The 22,530-nt window shown below is 47.9% G+C and overlaps 1 long non-coding RNA gene across 2 annotated transcripts in view; it reads left to right on the forward strand.

Moving 5' to 3' along the window:
* The first annotated feature begins 5,387 nt into the window (after positions 1–5,387).
* Positions 5,388–22,530, forward strand: part of LOC138566349 (uncharacterized) — a 72,992-nt gene continuing 55,849 nt past the window's right edge. Inside the window, exons 1-4 of one of the 2 annotated variants that reach the window (XR_011301914.1) lie at positions 5,388–5,493; positions 5,609–5,697; positions 5,827–5,910; positions 6,265–6,903. This is a non-coding gene — a long non-coding RNA (uncharacterized lncRNA). Of the gene's footprint in view, positions 5,494–5,608; positions 5,698–5,826; positions 5,911–6,264; positions 6,904–22,530 lie in introns of those variants that run through there. The other variant, XR_011301915.1, reaches the window with a different exon arrangement.

Here is a 22,530-nt window from a genome sequence, read left to right on the forward strand (position 1 = left end):
AGTACTCCAACTTCAAGAAGAAGACGAACACCAACTACTACAACAACCGGCCGCACAGAGGAGACGCAGGAGGAGGAGGGCAAGGCAGGGCCAGCAAGGCCCACCAGCACAGCCACAACCACCACGCAGGCTGCCCGCAATCCCACGCCTCCGAGCTCATCCGTTCAACCTCACTGCTGAGCAGATCCACACCCTCTACCGTTTGGTCCGGGACACCATAATCTCCATTGTGGACATGACACACGCTGACCTTGTCAGCATGATAGATAGCCCAACCGCCATCCCACCCCTACTGAAGGTGGTGTCTGTACTCCACTTCCTGGCCACAGGCACCTACCAGCACACAGTCGGACAGTTGCATGGCATTTCACAGCCACTGTTCTCACGGACACTATTGCAAGTGCTCGAAGCCCTCCTGAAGCACGCAGACGACTACATCTCATTACCACGCTCGGAGCTGGAGATTACAAACACAAAAGTGGGATTCCATGCACTTGCCGGCATACCGGGTTGCATTGGTGCCATCGACTGCACCCATGTGGAATTGGTTGTCCCACATGCCATGGAGGTCCAGTACCGCAACCGGAAACAATATCATTCTCTTAATGTACAAATGGTGTGTGACTCCAACAGGATCTTTACACATTGTTGTGCCCGATTTCCTGGATCAACCCATGATTCTATGGTCTTGAGGAACTTTACAATACCACGCTACAGGGAGCGACACGCAGGGAACAGATCCTGGCTACTCGGTGAGTCTCAATCCATGCATGATAATGTGGGGTATGTGATGCGGCAATGACCTGGCAGGAAGGGGGGGGGGATGCGTACATAGCAATGTCATCCCACAAACATCCTATCTTGTCCACATACAGGTGATGCCGGGTATCCACTGAAGAGATGGCTCCTTACACCACTCCGGAACCCACAGGACCAGCATGAGGAGGACTACAACCATGCCCACTCACGTACCCGTGTAGTCATAGAACAGGCATTCGGCCTACTGAAGGCTCGTTTCCGCTGCCTCAGCAGGTCTGGCGGGGCACTCCTGTACCGCCATGAGAAGGTTGCAAAGATAGTCATGGCATGCGTCATGCTACACAACATGTGCGTACGTAGAAATGTGCCCATGCCCCCTGACGCAGAACTGCAAGCACCTGAAGATGGTCATGATGAGGCTGGGGATGTGGCAGCACCTCAGGGAGTCCGCGAGGCACAGGAGGCCCGTGAAATTCGTCAGAGTATCATAGATTCATGCTTCTAGCACTCACGCCTGTTGGCTGATGCATGGACACGGCACTTGTGGCACTGTGTGTGTCGGGAACATGCACAATGTGGACTGTACGCCTATAAAGGACTCATACACAAGGAACAATGTCCACACATCTCATTGGATGATTATGTAATGTTCATAGCATATGTGAAGTCATGTTACACACCCCATCGACCCGCCACCCAAGTAAGCCCAACACCCCCCCTCCACCCTCCTACCTCCCCCCCGAACACCAGTGTCCAAAGATGCTCATTGTCAGTGGGCAGACGCTATTGCAAGCCCCCTCTCCGGGTATCAGGGGCACCCCTGCCTGTGGAGCGCAGGTTCCTCCCAGATCTACGTTGGGGGCTGCCCTGGACGGAACTTGCAACGGATGATGTCTCTGCCTGCTCACATCCATGCATGTCCCTAAGAGTTTGTGAGAGCTCAGTGAGCACACGGCGCACAGCGGCAAGTTCACCACATACGTCTTTGGACGTCGCATGCAGTTCCCCCCTCAGGCTCTCGGTGCTTCTCTCCATTTGTACCCTTAGTGTCTCTGTACTTCGCTCCATTTGTGCCCTAAGTGTCTCTGTACTTCGCTCCATTTGTGCCCTAAGTGTCTCAGTAGATGTTTCTATGGCTGCCTTAGAAGCCCCACATTCATCAGCATGCTCCTTGAGGAGCGTGGCCAGTTGCTGCTGTTGCACGATCACCTGGTCGAGGGACTGTTGCCTCTGCTGGGCCATGGCCATTTGCGGTGGGGTCACAGAGGGGCTGATCAACTCCTGTTGCCTTGCCACAGGGCTTGTGGGGGATGGCCAGTCGTCGTCTTGTGGGTGCCCCTGCGTGGTATCCTCATGGTGTAGGGGATGAAACAAACAGGGGGATTGAGACAGGTCATGGATGGGTCCTACATCGACAGCACCGTTGTCTGTGTCGGAGCATGCTGGCATTAATGCAGTGTCACCTATGGTGCTGCTGCCATCAGAAGCAGTGCCTTCTGTGGCATCCATTGGGGGGACCTGTGGTGCTGCTGTTGTGGGCATGCTGGCTGCTGGGGTGCCTGTTGAAGTCCCCTCCTGTGTGCTGCCACTTGATTTGGGCTGTTGCCGTGTCTTGATCCGTGCAGCTGAGGTGGAGGGTCTTTGGCCGTTGGTCTTGGCCCTCTTTGCAGGTGTGCTGGTAGGGGTGTCCTGCAGCTCGTCGTTTGACTCGGACCCTGTGGTGGAGTAAAGGAGGGCGAGCGTTATTTATGGGTCTGTGGAAATTGGAATGGCAATGTATCACATGCATTGGGGTGGTACCTGAGGGTGATTTGGGTCTGGGCATTGGAGGTGGTTTCATTTCTGTGTGGATTGAGGATGCAGTTGTTTTGCAGCCTGCAGTTAGGGTGTGCATGCTGCACGTGTAGAGGGTGTTTTTAGGATTTTTAATTATTTATATATTTAATGTGACTTTTAAAGTGTGCTATCAGGCCAATGTATGTGGCCGTTCTCCTGGACATGTGTTTCTGTTGCACTATGTGGCCACATGGTACTTCACATGATTGGACATTGTGGATTTAGCATTGTTTTATTTGGCCCACCTACCTGATTCTTCGGATGTCTGCACTCCTTTCTCCATCCCTCCGACTCCCTCTATGCTCTCCATTCCAATGGTGGAGGCACAGATTTCTTCCCAGGGGGTCAACTTGATGGGTGATTCCGATCCTCCCCCGGTAGCTGTGGCAATGTTACGGTTGGCTGATAGTATGCTCCGTACGCGTATCCGCAAGTCGTCCCATCGCTTTCTGCATTGCTGTGGGTTGCGGGGTGCGGTCCCCACCGCACTTACCCGCTGTGCCACCAGGGCCCATATGGCCTTCTTGTTCGCAAGTGCCGTCCTGGTCATTTGCGTCGGGAAGACGACGGCAGCATTCTCCTGGAGGGTCTCTGTGAGCACGGTGAGTTCCTCATGGGAGAAGTGTGGACCTGCCGCTTGCGGTCGCGCGCTTTTTTTGCTACTTTTCCCATTTTGTTTGTTATAACTAGGGTGGCTGTCGGGTTGGGATGTGTCTCAGGGTCGGATTTTTAATGGTTGTGTTGGGATTCTGATTTTATGGTGTACGGCGTGCTGTTTCCCGTTCCGGCCCCATGTTTTTACTTCCGTTTCCGTATATTTACGGTCACCGTATTTTGCGATTGGCGCTCATTACGGTGACCGCTATGATGGGTGGCGGAATTGCACCAAGGGCGCCGTACGACGGCGGAGAGGGGCGTTTTGGGGACATTTCCTCCATCGGGGACTTTGAACTTCCGCCATGGCGTAATGCTCGTGCCCGATGGGTCATAATTGGCCGCACTTTACTCCATCGTGCAATGGCGGAAACGCTATTTACGCTATGGCGGTCGGGTCAGTTACTTTCCGCCAGGGTCGTAATGAGGGCCAAAGTGTTATCAATAATATCCCTAGAGGTGAATTCCTAAGATCTCAGAGAAATTGCAGTCAAGACGAAATATACATACAAGAATGTAAGTCAATTGGAACCAGATTCTAGGAAAGAGGGCACAAGAGGCATGTTCTCAACAAGGCTATTAAAGGAATGGAATCAGTAGAAAGACCTAATTTGTTAAACCAGACATCAAAAACCAAGGAGGCTAAATAATTTATCCAAAAATATTCGGAAGATTGCAAATTTCTTCACCATATTCTACAGAAACCTTGGCATATACTACTTTTGGATCCAGAACTTGTACCATATATTTCGGAGCAACCTAACATTATTTTCACAAAAGCGCTAACTTTGCGCAATATATGCAGCCCCTCTTTCCTGAGATCTGGCACCACTAGACAGGCAGATTGGCTAACAACATCCACCAAACCATTCGGTTTTCACAAATGTGCCACATGAAACAATTGCCATTTGCACTATCTACCAACTCAAACCTTTACATGCCATGGTGGCTTACAAGTAAAGGTCAAGGATTTCATCAACTGTCGATCGAAGTTTATTGTCTATGGTATTAAATGTGATTGTAAAAAGGTATATATTGGAAGCACCATTCGGGAGTTCAGAATTAGGATTCGTGAGCATTTTGCTAATCTTAACAGTCAAGATCCCAAATTGCCATTTGCCACACACTGGCAAACTTGTCACCAATCAGATCACCAAAAGGACATCAAATGTGTAGGACTGCAACACATCAAACCGCATACGAGAGGTGGCGATAGACAACTGATACTAAGACAGCAAGAAGCTTGAATGATATGTAAACTCTGCTGTCTACAACTTGGCCTAAATCATGAACATGAGCTCAGTTCTTTTTGTAGTCCAATCCTCTTTGAGAGAAGAAAAATATGTTGCAAACAATGTTCCTATCTTGCCATACCTTGATATAATCTGAAAACGCAAAAACGCTGTCACTTCAAGACGTTTGCTTACAAACATACTTACAATCGATATTAGGTAGCTATATGCTAATAATTTGTCACTAAAAACTTTCTTTCTTTCCTGTGTTTTGGAAACTTGTATGTGATGGGTACCCTCAGTTGCAAAGGGGAGCCAGTTGCACAACTCCTAACCAGAGCAAGCTAACACTGAATCTAGGTAGAGGACACTGTAGACACAACCTGGATCACTGACTATTCCATCTCTTTAAAATTCAAAAATCACGTACTATTGGGTTTACAAAATAGCATTACAGTTAATGGAATTTGACCAATATATTTAATTTCAGAGGTACACAATTTTAATGACTTCACTGACTGCACATTTTGAATACATACCCGTGACTATCACACGTAATCAGATACGGGTGCAAGACTCACATAGCGCAAAAAAAGGAGCCCTTAATACCATTAGAGTGCCCTAATGTCGTTCAGTGACAAGCCGTAACAAAGGAGAATTCTCTGTGAACATGCGCGTAAAGATGAAGCAACAAACAGTGACTTACAGTCGGGACACACAATGGAGACCCTATCGAGTGCACTGTTTTTAATATTGTATCTTGCCAATCACAATACAAGCTCACCGTAAGGTAATTTTTCTATAAACTATTGCCTTTCCGGAAGTAATTTCCTGACGCTCTAGCATCTCCATGACTACCTGGTCACATGATCACCTCACGTGACCAGAAGTGAGAGATAACAATTCCCCTAGCAACCATTAGCAAGTGCGAATGCGTCCGACCAGACCACTGCACCTTGCTGAGCTGCAATGAAGCAGAAATACATACTTACGTGACGATGCACTGCTACTAGTAAGTACTCAACAATACTGACCAGACTAACGTTTAGACACTTCTTCCAAATTGATGTCCAACTAGAAATATACATATCACAGTAATCAGAACATTAAATACATATCATTTTTAGATCCATCGGAAATCCCGCTGTTGACTGATACGAAATTACCACAAGATCATTACGAAGCAAGCACAGCTTTTCTCGCTTTCCACTTGCAGGTAAATACACACTTCCCAAAATTATAGCTATAGCCTACCGATAAGTATTAGCTTAAATGATATAAATCAAAGGCTTATGGACAATAATATCTCACAGCATCCAGTCTTATTGTTTGTTGGTTTTTTTAGTGAACTTGGGCACTGATCCCTGACATGGAGACAGGTTACAACTAGCAAATGATTGAACCTATTCCCACTCCTTGCCAATTACAGGTACTTTTTTGATTACCAGATGAGTGGGATACTTGTCTCCCCCGAGCAACCTCAGTGTTTTTGTTTTCTTGCTTAAATGACCTTGGGTTCTGACTAGACACTGTATGGCAAGTCTGATTTAGGAACTATGAGCTAATTTCTCGTAGAGACCTATGTTTATACAATTACCTATGGCAAAATAAATGGACATCAGTGGCTAATGGGGTTTTTAAGTGGCATCCTTAGCTATATTCCCAATTACTATACTGGCAAGTCTTTAATAAGGCATTTACAAGGTTACTATAATTATACTTACCTGTTCCCACCTTCTTTCTTTGTTCCTTCCCCCCTTACCCTGCTTTGTCTCACAAACAGAAAATTTCAGAACCCGGAGGACTGAAAAAGTCAAAAGCTGTTGAGTTTCTTTTATAATCTTATCAGTGCTTGAAACAATTACACTGCCAATAACAGAATTAGTACAAATAGGCCCGAGGACGACCCTAGAGGGTTGAAACACGTGTTGGCATACGATCCCTAATGTGGCAGTTGTGTACAACTCTTATGTGGTATAATGCTTTCTATGTGGAAATTAGTATTTTGGCATATGATCCCTAATGTGGCAGTTGTGAAAAACTCTAATATGGTATAACGCTTTCTATGTGTAAATTACTAGTTTGGAAAACTGTACTCACATGAACAAATACAAGACGTATTTATGAATACAATGAATGCAACAAAACTGTATTTTATAAATACCACACACTGATGTTACCTATCGCACCAACCACATGTCTGTCAAGAATGCCTGGGTATAGAGTTTGTTGTATTTTGTGAGTTTTGACTTTTTCTGCTTTCTAAATAAACACATCAATACAAATTGACTAAAACATCCTTTCTGACTTCCACTTTTGAAAGTTTGCGCAACTAGTGAGGACCATCCTTTGATCTACCTTCCTCATGAATGGAGGCCGCAATCTTCCCCAGCCGGGATTCAGATAAGTGCTCTGCTCCCCTCTGTTCTGCTCCACAGATCTTCCTTCCCTCCCCATCCCCTCCCCTTCACTCACTGCTTTTTTGCACCTCTCCAGGGGCACATGCGCTGGAAACACTTCGGTCTCCAGCGTGTCCACTACCCGATCTGCAACAGGCCGCCATGGAAAGGAAGAAGCAACTACATGTAGTCCCTTCTTTCCTTTCCATGGCAGCCATTATTCTTGTTGACTTTTTACCTATTTTTTCGAATTGCCACCATGGAAAGGTAGCAGGGAGTTCCTTCTACCTTCCCATGACTGCCATTATGTTTGTTTACTTTTTTATTATTTTCAATGGCTGCCATGGAAATGGAAGACAGTCTTTGTTTTCCCCTCCCTGGTGGCCATTTTTTTATGCCAGAGCGTTTTGGAAAGGAAGAAACTAATAGAAAAAATATCCCCTTGCTTGGGGGGAATTTCTGAGTCAGGTAATGCCCCAGGGCCTTTGTTATATGCTCGGGCCTGCAACTATGGACCCTGGAGCATTACCTGACTCAGTAATGCCCCCCCCCGGCTAGGGAATTATTGCTTAATTCACATCAAAGAACTTTACAATGTAGCAAACATGATCCTGAATGCATTTAAAATACCTATTCAATCTTAAGTACTGTACTTGAGAGTGATATGTGTAGTAAACTCCTTGTATCAGCTGAAATGGTCATTCAAACAACTAATTTCACCACCATTTTGGCACCAATATATCACTGATTCATGCTAGACACAGCTTTGTTAGGTGTTTCCTTTAATGGTGGCTGACGTGCCTTGTACCCAAGTGAAGGTGAGATAATTATGACCAGCTGCATGCATCCAGTTCTCACAAAGATTTATTAGCAAGTCATAGCACAAGCTGAGAAGATTAATAAACATCAACAAAAATATATGTATGCATTTCTCGCCAGTCCCCGTCTGTTTCACACCATGGCTGACGTTTCCTAGGGTGTTGGGATATACTCAGGACTAAACACCATGAAACCCTGTCTCAACTCAAGATAAACAAGACACCCAATCAGCATAAATGTCTTTGATTTCTAATTGGAGCCCAGTCAGTACAGATCCCTCACTGGACCTCTCCCGAGATCTGTCTTTACAAAACATCTTCTCACGGTTTTCCTCCTTAGCAAGGTTCTACAGTCTGAGGAATATCAAAACATTCCAAGCCCCTTACAGTCCTTCATGTCTTCAATTACCTGGGTGAGCATCTTGCAAATTGAATATGGGGGAAGAAATGCTCCTCTCTCCTACTTCTTGAAGGTGCCAGTCCACCAAGAGCTCATAGTTTTATAAGAGCAGATCGCAGATATGGCAACAGGTCTAGTAGACCTCTGAGTTATCCTGTCCACCTACTATCTGGCCTGTCAAGGTTCCTCACTCTTCATCCTTCCACTTCTCTATGAAAATGTTCCTCAGGTGTCTCTACTCATCCTCTATTACTATAGGTTTTCCCATTACATTCTGCTTCTTTTTCACATACAACACTCTTGCCTTGATGGTACTTGTGTCTCTTATATCATTGTTAGGTATACATTGGTGCAGTCACACTGTGCGAGACTACAGAAGATGTATCTGCTTGGTATTAGGTAACCCACCTTTTGGTATAGTACTGTACTACACAAGTTGGTAGTGTGACTGAGCAGCCAAGCCTATCTCAAGAGGGGTAAATGTGAGATGTACGCTGTACAGATGAAATTAGTCAATACATTTAACCAAGTAACACTTACACTTTCAAAGTTTCATTTATAGATATATGTATTTATCTACATATCAAGTTTTAGTTAAACATTCTTTAAAAAGGCAATTGTTTGTAGCAGTCAAGCAAACTTTGGAATCACTTTTCAAAATCAATAAAGTTGGTGAATACACTTTGGTTATGTTAATAAATTTCTCCTACACCCTGAAGTGACTTCAAAAACAAGGACAGTATTACATTTATCATCAACACCAATATACATTTAGACTCTGAGTTTCAGGAAGGAACGGTTAAGGAAAATCGAAATGTTAGAGCATACTTTCTTATGAAGCAAAAACAGTTTGACTCCTCCAATGAAATCTAGGTAAGCCTTTCCCAGCAGTAAAAGTGTTCAATAAATTACAGCATATGAGGGACAAGCAATGCCAAAGTCAATGGATTCAGAAGGGTGCCTTTGGGGAGCCAGGACAGCAAAAGTCAATTCGACAAAGTCTATAGTTCTGATGCACTTATTCACAAAGTCAGATAGTTCTAAAAAGATCATTGAAGGAACATAAGCTGTTAATCCTGTGCAAGTGGAGTTGAGATCAACTCAGAAAGTTAAGCAAGTGCCCTTCTCAAGTGAGAAAGCACAATTTAAGGTAAGAAGGTAAGTACCCCAAGCCCAAGAAGTACCTACGGTTTGAAGAAATGGTGTCCAGCTGGATTCTGTCTTGCTACAGCCAAGCAGACTCTTGTTCCTGAGCCTCAGTCGTGGGGACAAGAGGGAGGACGTCTGGAGGGTTCCTGCAGCAGTACTCGAGAAGGACTTCAGCAGCTATGGGCTCTCTTTGATTCAGCGGCACTTTGCAGTTTCAGCGCCTCGCGAACAGCACTGATGCAGAAAGAATATCTCTGGTTGGATTATCCTTGCTCCTTCAGTCTTGGACTCTAGTGAGGGGGCTCTGGATCTGGATTTCCTCATTCTGGAGTGTCTTTAGGAGGCTCCTGGAGCTTTTGGCCAGATTTGTTCAGTGAACGACATTGTACTCCATCTGTAATCTCAAGAGGATATCTCAGAGGCAACATACTCGCCTTGGAAGCAAGATGACACGGAGCAACACAGGTTTGAACCCCTGGTTCGCGCTTGAAACCTCTGGTTATTAAGCACGTTATAAATAACCTTTCATATGATATCATATCATACTTGGTTATGCACACTCAACCCCTGGCATTGGGCTTCTGCAAGACTGGAGAGGCAGAGCAAGTCAGGGATTTTGCCAAAGTGGAGTTTGTCACAGGGCTAGTTGTTCCAACCAGCCCAAAGGGAGAAATCATTCTATCTGGAGCTTCTCTGCCGGTGCAAAAAAGGAGGTCAACACAGCAGCAGGGCTTCACCGGGAAATTCAAGGTCCAGGAGGTTGCAGCGGGCTTCTCTTCATGATTTCTTCTTCAGATGTTTCTTTCAGTGGTCGACTCTGCCTCTGGGCCCAAAACCCTTGGCTTTTATGCAGGTTTTCCATTCATTCACAGCCTACGCTGTTAATCACACAGCAGGGTGGCTGTCATTCACAGACATCCAGTCTGCCAATCAGTACTGGTTTTGTGCTGGCAAAACACACAAAGTGCTCAAACCTGTCTCAACGCACAGAGTAAAAGCCAAGATAGTCCTCACAAACAGAAAATGGCAAAAATGAAGACCCACATAAACTGGTGTGTGCTCGACATACAAAGTAAAAGGTGAGTAAGATCAATTTCACCGTACCATTATTGGGAACAGTAGAAAAGGTAGTTAAACCTTAAGAGAAATCCAAAGGACTTCTTAGTGACACTGAACTGAGGGTGGGGTGTGTCACTATACAAAAAGAAGATGCCTATGGAGTTTGTCAGACTCCAAAAACAGTGAAAACATAAAATCTCAACCAGGGAAAAACACATAAGAGAGCGAGAAAAAGATCCCACTCACTCAGAAGTTAAAATTAAAAGTTGCCAAGTCCAGCAAAAGAGATGGGGTCTCTAAGGTGGCAGGAAATTAGCAAAGAAATGAAAATTCGCCCTAACATTCATTCATCCCTTACCTCCTCCACACTACCTCCGACTTCCTTCTCCTCCTTTTTGCTCAACCCCTCCTCTCTCTCGAACTGTTTCTTTTAGTCTTTGACATTTCCTCCCTCCCAGCTCTTGCAGCTTTACCTTCTTCCTCCGCCTGCAGATCTCTCCTTCGCACCTTTCTCAGTCTCCAACACATAACAGTTTCTTAATTCATTTTGCCTTTTTCATATGTTTGCTGCCTCTTCCCAAAAGTTGGGGATTGGAGTTTGTGTTTTCAGCTTTGTACCTTCTCTGTTTCCTGTATGCACTGGTGCATATTGGAATTCCTATCGCATATGCCTTTGTGCAAGTATGGAGCATAAAGTCTCACTGCGGGGACCATGCAGCTCTCTCCTGTATTGCTAAATTACAGTCCACTTCCACCACCCCCAGCATTTTGCGGCCTTGACATGCCTGGTCACTGGGAGGAAAAGTCTCCTGGGGCATAGCTGGAACATTAGCTTCTGCGTCGGCAGTAGATAAGGAGAAGGGGTTGCCGCTTTTCTTGCATGCCCTCCATTCACCATCTGCTCTAGCACCTGTAAGTCATAAGCTCTTCTGCTGACACAATACAATAGCAAGCATGGGCGTAAGATCGCAACAGCTCGAACATGTGGTGATTACCAAAGCATATAATGTCAGTAATTGACAAGTGCTCCTCAAATATCTCAAGCCAAAACTGTTTACTTTATCATTCCTTGTTTTTAACAGGACTTCAGTCTATGGAAGATACATAAATCAACTGGCTGATGGCACTCTTGGTTAAGACATTTTTTATTTCACCAGTAGCATTTTACAGCTCCAATTCAGCCATTAATTCTCATCATACTGCTTAGAAAAAACACTGGCTGGTTAAAGTGTGATATTATTGCTTGATTGAGGGATCTCAAATAGATCCCAGGAGGATCAGTTTAGGGAGGGGTGGGGAGGGTAGTGAGTGGGAATGGCCATAGGGATTACCATGGCAATAGGCTGTCAATGGATGGATAAATCACCAAACGCATAAGTCGCGTGTCCCTCTTCACATGCCATCTCTCTCCTACCTGTACTCCGATGCAATAGTTTTGCTTATAAGTGGTGCTAAAGTGCCGCCTAATAGTCCAAGTAAAAAATGATCAAGTCCTTTACACTGACTCATCTCTGGCTTCCACCAGACGTTCAAAGGCTCTGTAGGTGGGAAACAAAGTCCAACAGTAAAAAAACTCTGCTAGTATTTTTGTTTTTGCATAGCCAGATGATTTAACCATGGGTGACATCTCAGGCATGGATGTTGAACGTTCTAAAAAATATATATATTATATTTCACTGACAGTTGCGTGTAGATAGCCCGACACGAGATGAAATTGGCTTTGCAAGTGGGTCATACATGTTTGTAGGACATTCCTTGTTGCTGACGGCACAATGATGATTGCATACATTTCTTCACTCTGCTCAGGCAGTGCTTTGACGCCATTGCTGTGACTCTGTCTCACACATTTTTCAGGATTTTTGTTGGAATCCTATAATCATCTGCCTTGTGTCCTCCGTTTGGAGTTAAATGAGTTGTTCTTGTTTGCAATAAATATTCTGGTGCTTCTCATTGTGGTGTGGATTGCCTGTCTTGAATTCTTAGCTTTAAACGGTCAAATTAAGGTACGAATAGGGTAATTCATGGAATAAATGTGCAACGAAAAGGGGACGCAAGCGTGAAAATTGCAGCGCACGCGTGCCAAAGCCGCGCAGGCAGCCGTTCATCGATTCATGGAATGCGCTGCGCTAGTAAAACCTGGTATGTGCGCCAAATCCGTGGGTGGCGCACGCGGGTGCACACGTCACTAAATGGCGTGTGCTGCATGCACAGGGAAAGCGCACATCATGTAGCGCACACAAGAAAAGTGAGTGGAACACGGGGTGTAACACGCGGAATGGGGAACAACGCATGAAAATGGGGGCATTACTGGGGAGTACAGGAGGTAAATGCTCGCAAGCCCACACGCACGCTAACAACACATATTCATGGAATCGAACAGGGGAAAGGCGTGCGCCAAAAAAGATGCGGAAACACGTACGCCAGCAGGAAGCAGGCATAAACAGCCCTGCGCAGCATAAAAGTGCACGCAAACAACAAACAAGCTCAGACGCTACAATTAATATACCGTTCCTCACAGCAGTGGCCGTGGGACACCGCAGTAGGAGGAGGATAGCCAGGCCCCACATTCTTTTACCCACGACCAGCCTTTTTGGGATGCCTGATGACCAGGTGTATGGGAGGTACAGGTTTCCACCACACATAATCCTAGACCTGGTCAGGGAGTGGGAGGATGACCTCACATCACCCACCCTGTGTTCCCAAGCACTGATCCCCTTGGAAAAGGTGCTCAATGTACTGCACTTCTTGGCTACTGGTTCATATCAGCGGACAAGTGCCATAGTGAGGGGTGTGTCACAGGCCACGCAGTCACGCTGCCTACACCAGGGGTTGGCCATCATGCACATATGCATGCCCAGAACACCTGCAGAAAGGCAGGCTGTTGTCCAACAATTCTACGGGGTGGCACACTTCCCCAAAATCCTATGGTCCATTGATTGCACTCATGTGGCTCTATGTCTACCCAGGGCCACTGAGCATATCTATCGGAACCGCAAGCACTAGCATTCCATCCAGGTTGTATGTGATGCCAAGGGAATCATCACCTCAGTATATGCCAACTGTCCAGGGTCCACCCATGATAGTTTCATTATTAGAATGTCACCCCTAAACCGGGACCTGAGAGCTGGCCGGCATGGCGACACATGGCTAATTGGTGAGTATAAATGCCTCTGCACATACATGCATGTCAGAAACTGTGAAATGGGAAAACCCGATTAATGACAACCATTATCACCTCCTCAGGGGACAGTGCCTACCCTCTGAGCACCTACATGATGACGCAAATTCGGAACCCCACCACACCACCCGAGGTAAGATACAACACAGCCCATATTGCAACCTGGGGCATAGTGGAGCGCACATTCGGAATGCTCAAGTCACGCTTTCGCTCCCTTGACCGCTCTGGTGGCCAGCTGCTATATGCGCCCCCAGTAGTGTGCAGGATCATAGTGGCAGCATGTGTCTTGAACAACGTTGCAACCCGGCGGGACCTGCCGGTGGACATGGTGGTGCCCCCACATCCCCAACCACATGCACGGCCGCTGCCCATGGGAGGTGAAAGGGCACGTGGTGAGGCAGCCAGGACCCAGCTTGTGGCAAATTACTTCACCTAACATCCCACCCCTGTGGAGTGCACACAGGCCTGGCACATACCAGCTCACAATCAATGATGATGACAAAAGGGACAGTCAACTGTCACAACCATACCAGCCTGAGATTGTTCGCCTGGAAGTGCTACATTGTGTGCACCCGTAGCTACTCAAAGACACCCAATGCTGTGTCAGAAAAAGGCACAAATTCATGCAGCATGAATGACTATCCCTTGCAAAATACCACATCGAAATAGTGGCAGGTCACCCAACACCTCCCGAACACACCATGGCATGGCATGCAATGTGAAAGCAACCACATAAATGCACAACACATGACACAAGTTTCACAAAGTGCGCTGTCCCAAATGGATGCATGCCACAGACAATTTGCTCTCAATAATGAATAAAAAAACAACACACATGAACAAATACTTACCAGCAAGAGAAAACATCAGTACATGTTCAAACAGTGGCAATATATGACAATTAAAAATCAAAGTAGTGCAAGTTTCACAACCTCACTAAGGCAGCACAAAGACCCCTTCCAACTGCAGAGTGTTGCTGGTAGGCAAATGTTTCGGTGTACTGCATACAACATGAACTGCATCTGCAAAGTAGACGTGCTTGTTAAGATATGATGAAGGTACATGTATATAAGGAAAAAGTCATGGATGTAGAACCATAAATAAATCCACCATGCAGTGGAGATTTCTACAACAATACCCACTACGGATGTATGCACAGTTTTCACTACAGACTGTCCACACAACTTATGGGAACCCAATGTCACTGTGTAAGTTACTGTCACTTGGTCGCACCCTTTGCAAGCCCATGGAAAGGGGAAGCAGAAGGAGTGTGTGTGTCAGGAAACCAAATATCTAACCCAAATACATGACAAGCCTGCATGTGGCCAGCTGGAATGCACAGTAGATGCCTACGGGAGCCACACAAAGCAACACACTGTTTAAAAAAAAATAATCAAAAATGGCCATGTGTGGACCGGGGGGGGAGCCACACAGGAGGGACGAGGTACAGGGTGCACCCCAACACCCACATTCGTGGATGCTGAGAAAAAAAAATACCTCCATGGGCTCATGGCCTGCACGGCTAAGCTACAGTGGGAGAACTGCCATTGCTGTCATCACCCTCTGATGGTACATTAGAAGGTGGGCGTGATATGGGAGGCAGACCATGCAAAGCCATGTCATGCTCCTCCATGGCAGCAAGCATGCGGGTCTGAAAGGTTTAGGTCTGCAGGATGATGGTATGGAGATCCCCATGCAGCAACTCACGGGAAGCACGCATTTCTGCGTGCAAGGCCTCATGTGATGCCCGGATCTCCTGACTGGTTGCCTGGAGCTCAGCTGACAGTGTGCGTGTCAGCTGCTCCAGCTGCTGTTCTGCCCTTGTACTCTGGGACACCTCAAGTTCACACAGAGTATCTCTGAGGGAGCTGTGTTCCAACATCAGGGCTTCCCTGTGGGCCTGTGACTCTACAGATATGGCTGTGCACAGAGTCTCCAGTCAAGCCCGTCCCTCCCTGTTGGACGCCAATATGTCCTCCCTGTGTGAGTGGCAAATGACTCTATTGCCTGCTGCTGGACCTCCATCTGCCTTTCAGGGGGGAGAATGGGAGTGGCTACCCTATCCATTGCCTGAGCCATCATTTCACACGATACCCCCTGTTGTGCTGCTATAGTGTACATGGATTTCTCCCACACAGTATTGCCTGGTGGCACATGGCCACCGCGTAGCGGGCACCACACCTGTTTGGACCAAGGTGATGTGCACCTTGCTGTGCTGGCACTGCCTGAGGCTGCAGGACTGCATTCCTCCTTTGATCTGCTGGCCCAGGAACAGGAGCAAATATTGTGGAGTGTGACCCTGCATCCGTAACCACCAAAGGTGGACTTTCCAACAATGAAATCCCCATAGAGGCATCTACCCCCAGTGCAGGTGGGTTGGACAGAACAGGATCCCTGCCAGAAACACTCACCTGCGCTGGGACATATATCTCAATGTCCGATTCAGCACCTGATTCATAAAGGTCTCCGGAGGTGTACCCAGAGACACCCCTGGACAGGATGGTCTGTAGGAGGATTGGGTTTTCACCCACCACAACCCCACTTCCTCCACTGGTGCCCGGTTGTGGCTGTGAGTATTCCTGACTCTGGGCCATCTCCTCCTTTTCAACAGCATCAAGTGCCTCATCTCCTGCAAAAACATGAAAGATTACTAATGGAAACAGGCATGAGCACCATAGCACACACACATAGGCATTACGAGGCAGAGATCCAGTACATAAATGACACAAGTCACACAATAACTCTGGCATGCATGCACTGTCAATGAGTTGGAAGGGGAGGCAAAAAGCAGACACTGATGAGTCCAAGATGGAAAACCAACACATGTGCTGCATGCTGGATAGCACTGGCATCAAACATTATCCTGTGAGTGGTATGGACAATCCACATACATGACACATGCCAGCACACAGACGCCATGTACCATAGCCATAGCAGACTAGACAAGGACACCCAGATGGTAGCAAATCAGTACTGTCACCGATCCATGTGAGATGGACATCATGAAACAAAACATGGAAAAAAGAGTGAGAAAACATGCATGTGCCACACGCTGCAACAAAGCCAGTGTTCACTGATGCAGTGATGGCTTGCACATGGATACATCAATGGTTGGTCACTTCAACATGAGAGGATACAATTGTCATGTTCAACATTCAAACAAGGCCCCAAAATGATTGTGTGCAGGCCATGTGTAGGTGCACATTACTCAATCAGCCTGATTGTACAAATCTTTCCCATAATAAGTCAAGAAATGTGGCCCATTGTGCGGTGTAATCTATGACTGAAGTATGTCACATTTGGGACAGTAGGCCACAAAAATGTGTGGTAAAAATGCTAATAATTCAATCAATCAGGCATAATGAACAGGAAAACAGTATGAACAATGTTGTGGCAAGAGAACAGCTGAGGTCCAAGTGCAGTAATCATGTGCAAAAAGTGAACTGTGGTCAGAGGGATACTGTGAAACGGAAACACAAGTCTGGGGAATGTTTTTGAGGGACCACATGGGTGACCCATAGCAGTCATGACTACACAGCCTCACTTGGCACTAAATCAGAACACATCACCCAAGCAACATACACATGGATTTCATACACATGCATGGTCACTCATCGGACATTGCTTCAAGATCTGGTAGGTCTCCCACACCTTGGATCTGATCCTATGTGATGAATGCTCCAGCGATAGACTCATGTTCAGTGAGTTCTTCCTCCTCTGGTGGAGACCCACTGCCAGTCACCAGAGTAGAGGCATGATTTGAAGCCAGCTTGTTCTTTGCTCTGCGTTTCAGGTCATTCCACCGCTTAGAGCAGTCATCAGCTGTGCGCTTCACAAATCCAAGGGAACTAATGTGGTCCGTGATGGTCTGCCAGTGGGCCCTACGTTGAGCAGTCGTAGTCTTGCACCCTGCAGTCACCACCATTTCGCGGCCATGGGGCGACACATAGCCCACAAGTGCATCTAGTTCGGCATCATTGAAACTAGGCTTCCCTGACATGCCGGAGTGGGTAGCCTTGTCTGAGGTCCTAGCCTGTACCGCAAGAGCACCCTTCTTCCTCTTGGAAGGTGGTGCGGACCCTGAGTGGCTGATGCCGCTCTGGTTGGTAGGGGCAGAAGCACAGGTGGACTGGACACTGGACGTAGCCAAAGGCACGATGACCAAAGGTCTCATTGCAGGCATTGGCTGCTGGGTGATGTTGGCAGGACCAACCTCGGTGTGATAGACTTGGACCACACTGTCCCAGCTGGGAGACTCGGAGCTGGGCTGGATTGAGCTGCAGCTGCCCCTGCAGCCTCCTCACCCTGGCTACTTGGGGCAGCAGATGACATTGCTGCCCCAGATCCACGTGGCCTAGTCACAGCAACTTTCACCACCACACGTGGCTTAGGCTCATCCTGTGCCCGTTCGGTTGACAATATGGGCCGGTTTAACAAGGCCTGAGCTGGGATGGTGTCAGCTACATCTCCCCGAACCATTGGGGGGGCATAGGTGTCCCTGATTGCTCCTCCACACACTGGCCACTTGGGCCACCCTGTACATCAGGGCCACGTCTCCTACTGCGCCCACCTCTTTGAGGTCGGCCACCTTTGCCTCCCTTACTGCTTGGTCGCCTCCCAACCATGGCACTGATGTTGATGTGCGTCAGGGAGTTGCAGTAAACAATTGTCCTAGGCAATTGGGGTGAAAGGGGTAGGGTACTAGATGGAATACGTACCATAGTGCTCTAGTAAGGCTGTCTGTGACCCCTGGGGGAAGATGACAGTTCACGCAACACACAGGCACCCCGAAAACAATATTTAACGTGCACGCAACCCCTGGTAGACCATGTGCATGTTATGAAGAACCTGCACTACGCTGTTGCACCCAGAAACACAAAAATAAGCGTACGCGTGGTACACACAGCTTACAATGACCTCTGAATGGGTTTTGAACAAGGCTGCCCGAGTCTCTTCCGACTCCAGAGTGCGTTCATTTTCCTGGACGCGGATCCAGGAATCCGGGGAACTAGGGAATGTGCAACTTGCACACGAGTCCAGGAAATGGGAGGAAAGGAAGGGGCAAGGAACGGGTAGATAGACAGGTACAAGGAAACAATACCGCAAGCTATGGTACACACGTCGGATGGCTACTTTGCAATAGCATTGAGACGCGCGCAGCTGCGGAAGGCGTGGTCTATTAATAGAATACGTTACGTCCAGCGCGTGGAGCGAAAAAGGGGTTTCACGCTGGACGACCATGTTGGGAGTATTATGGAAGGAACGCCCCGTTGTGACAAGGACCAGGAAGTCCAAAAGGGATGTGTTCTGTAGTTCATGACAGGGACAACCACAGTTGAAAAATACGTGCATGACTCACTGTCTGCCTGGAAAATTCATGTGAAAAAGACACACGTGTGCGTGTTGGCAACACCCCCGCCAAAAGAAGAATTGAACGATGTCTGAGTATACAGGGAGTACGAACTGGAACCGTTGTGAAGTAATCACGTGTGAACCGACAAGAAGTACAACAATCAACCGCTCGCTCACCACAAAAAGCATGTACAAGAAAATGGCGTCCTACCCGTAACTTTTAACCCAGCCCACACGTGCTACGTCACTTACACGTTTATGCGCTAAGGCCCTTCCCTCCAATTGCACGCAGTGACACCCGTGACAATCAACATGCACCCGTGTTGAGGGAAACGCCCTTGCGTGTCACATCACAGATGCGCTTACGCGCTAAGGGCCTTTCCTCAAATTACAGGCAGATGTGCAGTTTTTTCACGTGCCAAATCACTCTGTATCAAGCTGGCCACGCAACAACACACGGAAGACCACACTCCTGCCCAGAAGGCCATTTTCCTGTCCCCCAGATCCCCGAGCACGCTCCCACCTACCATCTGCTGCTGCCTGCTGCCCACGTGCCCTGCTGTTTGGTGCCTGCACGTCAGCCATCTGCAGGGGTGCAGTTGCTGTGACCACCCCTGCTGGAACAGAAGACTCCCAACTGGTATTCCATCACTCCACAGCCCAGCCCCAGGACCCAGTTGCCCACCCACACCTGCCTCTGGGATTGCCATGTCAGACACAACACCATCTGGCACCTCTGGCAACCCCCAGCCAGAGAGGCAGAGGGCTACCAGCTTCAGTGCCAATGAAGTTGGTATCCTGGTGGAGCAAGTCCTGTGGAAGTATGATGCCCTCTTTGGAAGTTTGTGTGCTGACAATGAAGGACGGAAGAGGATCTGGATGAACATCATGGCTGCCATCAACGCGTCCGGAAGTGCTGGGAGGACTTCAGGTCCAGGACCCTCAACAAGGCCCGGCGCCTTTTGAAGGTAGCGGGTGCCAAGGGGTGCTGGGTCCGCCTAACTAACAACCAGATGAGGGTCCTGGTTCGTATATGCCCAGCGCTCCACCTCCAGGTCCTTGACAGGCAGACTCGTCTGGAGTCAAGCGGTAAGTGTACATGCGTAGTGATTGGACACTGTGCATTTTGAGGTGTGGCAGGAGTGTGCAGGTTGTACATATGTCTTTGTAGGGCCATGTATGCATGTGTATGTACAGGGAAATGAACCTGCCGCATGTAAGTCCTCTCATGTGTGAGACACATCGATGGTGTATGTGTTGGTAAGCATGCTGGCCAAATGCAGGTGTGGGTGCACACATTTTTAAATTTCTGTGTATGTACAGTGGCATGGTTGTGGTGTCACACATGGATGGTGGTTCCTCCTGCATGTATCTGCACTATGTACATGTGCATGTGTGTGTATTAGACAAATGTGCAACTGTGATACACCATGGATGCATGTGACACTGACATTTAGGAGGCTGATTGCCAGATGTGATATGGATGGCGATGTTATCACTGCGACAGGTGGTGGAGATGTACAGATGCATGTATGTCTGGTGGCGTGTGTGCATGTGTTCTGCACTGCCCGTGTTGCATGAGATGTGAGGCTCACTTTCGGCTGCTCATGCTGTTGTTTGTGTATGGATGGTGCTGCCTGGTGCAACATGTGTGTTGATTTGCTCATGTGTGTGAGTTGAAATGACATGTGTGTTGGAGAGTGTGATGTCATGTCTGAAGTTTGACACTGCCACTCATGTACAACTGTCATGTGTTTATCAGACCATTGTACAGTGCCCTGATGCCTGTGTTATATCTCTCCTTGTCTGCAGTGTCAACTGATGAAGAGGGCGGAGACGGTGCTGTGGAGCAAAGCGGCAGGGATCCCACCGCCAGCGGGAGATGCAAGGGCCAGCTCCCCTCCCATGTTGTCATCTCGTCAGGGAGTGAGGAGTCTGGTGCTGCATCCGTTGCCGCAGCTGCCGAGAGTAGGTCCAAGAGGCGGAGGTCGGAGGTGGACTCCTCAGCAGCAGAAGGGGAAGCTGAGACCCCACAGAGTCCGATGGAGCAAATGGCACGGAGTCATCCAGGTTAGTGAGGGGTTTGGTTGAGGAGGAGGCCGTGGAAGGGACAGACACAGGGTCTGGAGGGGGGATTCCACTGGTGCTATTGGTGCAGTCCATGGACAGGGACAGGAGGCAGCACAGGCTGCCATGGAGGTGCCTGTGTGTAATCCTGTCCCTGATCCTGTGACTGCATCATCCCGCACCAGCAGGGATGCCTACGTCCAGACCCGTCCTCAGGAAGGGGATGAGCGCACAACAACTGGCCTTCCTCTCCCTGCGGATGTGGCAATCCGGGACCGTGTTGAGCCTGTCCTGGCTGGGGTGGAGTTGCGTCAATGGGGCATGAGAGATGACCTGAAGTGTTTTCGTGAAGCACTGCACGTCATCTCGGATGCCTCTTTGACCGTGTCGACCTACTGGGACGGGTCACTAGTGCTGGATTCCTCCGTCTGCTGGACCTTCTTCCAACCCCCTTCTCACCTGAACCCCATTAGTGCCAGTCGTCCTCCGTGCCATCTTCCGGCCCATGTATCACCTGGGTACCCCGTGGAGCTGCCTCTGACCCAGCGGCCATCCCTGCCACAGTCCCGACATCCCTGCCACAGTCGGGAGTCGGAGGTCCAACAGGGGTGGCCACACCAACAACTGCACCCCAGCAGGAGGAGGAGGACATGCAGGCATCAAGAGGCAGGGCACAGGCACAGCAGCAGAAGGCTCAAGGAGCGATGATGGCTCGAGGCCATCAACATCAGAGGGGCTGGCATCGGCCGGAGGGCAGGAGGACCCTAGATTGGGAGCGTCTTCCATGTGGCAGCGGTTGGGCCAGCACATAGATATTGAGCGGCGGCAGGTGGAAGAGGCATGGCTCACTATGGTCAGGGCTGAGAACTCCATGCGCAGGACGCTGAGGCGGGCCGAGTGCCTCGAGGCAATTTGCAGGGAGTTGGAGGTGGACATGACGGTATCCCTGCGAAACCTCAGGGCCATAGAACATGCCCGCCTCCAGGACATAGAACAGGAGTTCGATGATGCCCTTGCCCGGGAAATCAATAAGTGAGCCGTAGGACTTGCCCGCCGCCATTGTATATAGTTAGTTAGTGTTAGGTTTCATTTATGTTTTTCTTTCATTTGGTGCACTTTGACTATGCCCCACCTTTTTGTAGATAGTTCTTTATTAGGTAGTCTTTTTGTAGGTTTCATTTCAATAGTTGGGCTCATGGACCCTGGATTTATTTGTATATAGTTGAACAGTGGATTTATCATCATTATTTATTTATTTGTCACCATGGAGCAATGGATTTTACTTATTTCTTTCCCTCTGGATTTGCTTTGTTGGACGGAGACTTTGGACACATTTTCATTTGGATTTATTTGGATTCTGATTTCATATATTTTATTCATTTTGGGACATGCTGCATTTTATTTCTTATTTACATTATTGTGTGTTTTCATTTAATTCCCTTCATTTTGTGTTCAATACATTTTTGTTTCGTACTTCAATGTGTGGTATTCTCTCATTGGTTTCATGCATGTCACGATGTGGGTTTTCATATTCACTGGCACCCATTGTGTATGTGTGACGGACATGTGTTGATGTGCATACTTGCTATTTGGGTTGTGTCATGTATTGGCATTTCAATGTGGGGTG

This window comes from Ambystoma mexicanum, chromosome 2p (assembly GCF_040938575.1).
Source record: "Ambystoma mexicanum isolate Mex_15411 chromosome 2p, UKY_AmexF1_1, whole genome shotgun sequence".
In the NCBI taxonomy this organism is placed as follows: Eukaryota; Metazoa; Chordata; class Amphibia; order Caudata; family Ambystomatidae; genus Ambystoma; species Ambystoma mexicanum.